Source organism: Lepidochelys kempii, chromosome 9 (genome assembly GCF_965140285.1).
Source record: "Lepidochelys kempii isolate rLepKem1 chromosome 9, rLepKem1.hap1, whole genome shotgun sequence".
NCBI lineage: Eukaryota > Metazoa > Chordata > Testudines > Cheloniidae > Lepidochelys > Lepidochelys kempii.
In genome coordinates, this window is record NC_136388.1 from 77,577,942 (window position 1) to 77,581,078 (window position 3,137).

A 3,137-nucleotide genomic window follows, 5' to 3' on the forward strand; every position below is an offset into this window, starting at 1 on the left:
ATAATAGGATGGACTGAGGTGTGTGAGTGCTTGAGGCCCCCTCAATGGCAGGGAAATGATTAATAATCCTAGAAATGACCTGCATCCACACACTGTAGATGAAGGCAAAACACAAGCAACCCCCCCCAAAGTCACTGCCAATCTGATCCAGGGGAAAATTCCCTCCCAACCTCACTCATGGCGATCAGTTAGACCCTGAGCATGTGAGCAGCAACCGGCCAGCCAAGCACCTGAGCCAGAGAATTGGTCTCTCCAATCAGGGCTGTCCCCATTCACTCTTTAGGGCTCTCAAGCCATCACTAGTTCCAGTGTGACCTTTATTTTAAAATAAAAAAAAAACAACACTCCCCTTGCTCTTATAAATATCCCCATTTCAAAAGGAAGGAGCTATGACTGTTGCATAATCACCCCAGTCCAAGATTTCAGCAGCAGGAAGCTGATGAGCCTTTTACCTGATTAGTTAAGCTTGTATTGAGATTTGATACATTGAAGGCCCCTGGATCCTAGGTGTTGTGAGGGAGGGAGCAGGTTAGCTTCTTTTAGCTTGTAATGTGCCAGAGCAGCACACCTGGCAGAACTCCAGAAGGTGTAGGCTGCCTAGTGGTTTGGCTTTTGATCTTCTTGCCCTTTGCTTTGCTGTAGTCACACAGAGATGAGTGGGAGAGGCCCTGCCTCTCTTTGTTCCCATTGCACACATTGATTCATACCTTTTGTTGTTCTTTCTACACTTGCTTACATACTTTCCCACAGCACAGCAGCACTGCACACATTCTTTCTGCTTGCCTTGGGGTTTCCCCGCCCTGCTGATAGCTTTAAATGTTCTATTGCCTGTGGGTGACCACAGAGTCTTTTCCCAGCTCTAGTTTGTGTGATATGTGATTTGATTTCCACTGGTCATGTAGGAATTCAGCCACAAGTTGGTTTGGGGGGTATCTGCGCTCTCAGAGGTTAGTCTGATTTCCTGCCTTGAGGCTTCTATTTGAAATAGAAGAGGGAGCATGGTCCAGTGGTTACATCATGGTATTATGAGTCAAGGGCTCTAGGTTCTGTTCCTGGTTCTGCTACTGACCTTCTGTATTAACTTGAACAAATTGCTTTGCCTTGGTTTCCCCATCTGTAAAATGGGAATAATGATTCTTACCTGCCTCACAGGTAAGAATTGTAGGAAATATTCAATCAGTTTTCTAAAGTGCTTTGAGACCCTTACTGGAAAAAGGTGCTATAGAAATACAAAGCATGAATAACAATTCTATTATTTATTAATATCCAGTATTAGTATTCATGTTTCTAATAGGTTTTACTACTGCACTCAGGTCTTCCATTCAACAGGGCAAAGGCTTCCTTTACCCAGTGCAAGAGCACTGGCGTGGCTAGGATTAGTGAGCAGGAACACTGAGTGGGTGAGTAGGCATTGTTGTGAGATTGAGCTGTTGCAGCAAGGCTAGAACAGAATAGGCAGGGAAAGCAGAAACGACCCAAGACATAACAGCACCCAGTACTGACAGAGTGGAAATGAAGGAGACCATTTTGCTTATTTTTGAGTTTAAAAACATATTTACTTCTCCTGAGTAATTCTTTCTGTGGCTGCTGAGAATATGTGTTAACTGAGCACAGGAGGGATAGTAACAAGGATATAAAGCTGATTGCATGGTAATTTGTGCTTTATTTGCACTGCCTCTTTAAAACCAGAAGGGATTATGGGAATTCCTATCACATACAAAAGGGCCTGGAAAGCCACCTAGCTTCATTTTGGCTCCCAGCCTAGTAGGGTTCCTATCAGGTTAAAGACTATTCTGAGTTTAGCAGATGCTAAGCTCTCAATGGCCATGTAAACCATGCTGTTTCCTCTGATATGTGCCTGACTGACTGCAATGCCTGAGATGTTTATTAATGTAGGTTTTTGTTTTTAATTTGTGAATGTTTTCTGTTAAATTAGCAAATGTTGCTCTGTGTGTCTGAATGATGATGAGACTAAACACAGTCAGTTGTTGCAGATCCCTGCTGTTTTCAAATGTCTCTGTTTCCTTCACCCACACTCATCCCCTCATTATTCCCCCTGAAAAGTTGTAGCCACCACATTCCACAGATAGTAGAAAGCAGAGTGTGCTTCTTCTCCCTTGTCTTTCCAGGTGTCCTCAAAGATCAACAGATTCCCAAGGTTGCTCCAGAAAGGGTCTGTCACTGAGAAGCACAATATGTGTAGGTCAGATGGGCTAAGCCGTGTAGGCTGGAACTGAGTTCAAGCCTAAATCCTCCTCCTTCTCTAGAGTAGGGGTTGAACATGGTATTGAGATGTTCAGTGTGGCCCCAAGAGGCCAGATTCATAGTTGCCCTATGGACATTTTATGTTAGTTCTGATAGCCTTGAGAGCCCACTGGGGAATTTCCCCCCATGTAGTGGAGGTAGTGGAGTACATTTGTAGGAGAAAGGAGGCATGGCTGGGGTATTTCTATGCCTTGATATTCCTAGCAGCTGGAATGGCCCATAGGGGCTGTTGGCAGGCAGGATCAAGTTAGGGAAGCATTGTGGCTGCTCTTACCCATACCAGGACTGGCCCAGGGTAGCCTGAAGATAGGAGTGGTATACGGTCACCTTGGTCTCTCTTTGGTCCCTGGGTTGAGTAGAATATAGACACAGGGATGAACTGTCCTCTAGTGCACTGGGAATACCTACTTTAAAGGTGTGTTGATCCCCTATCAATTTGTAAATGGTAATGTAGCGGTGTCAGGATGGCTGAGTGGTCTAAGGCGCCAGACTAAGGCTTAAAGTGCCTTCCTCTGTCGAGGGCTGGGTGTTCTGGTCTCCGTATGGAGGCGTGGGTTTGAATCCCACTTCTGACACATTTTTTGGGGGGGAGGGATAGCTCAGTGGTTTGAGCATTGGCCTGCTAAACCCAGGGTTGTGAGTTCAATCCTTGAGGGGGCCATTTAGGGATCTGGGGCAAAAATTGGGGATTGGTCCTGCTTCAAGCAGGGGGTTGGACTAGGTGACCTCCTGATGTCCCTTCCAACCCTAACCTTCTATGATTCTATGATATGGGTAGGGCTTGACGGTGGAGCTCTCGTGGTATGCACCTTCCATGGATTGCTGAATTTTTGAGAAGACCGTGATGCAGCCTGATCAATATCCATGGAAGG

General features: G+C 45.6%; 1 non-coding gene across 1 annotated transcript; it reads left to right on the forward strand.

Moving 5' to 3' along the window:
- The first annotated feature begins 2,723 nt into the window (after positions 1-2,723).
- TRNAL-CAA (transfer RNA leucine (anticodon CAA)) lies at positions 2,724-2,840 on the forward strand. Its single transcript has 2 exons — positions 2,724-2,761; positions 2,795-2,840. It is a non-coding gene; the product is annotated as a tRNA-Leu (tRNA).
- Positions 2,841-3,137: the final 297 nt, after the last annotated feature.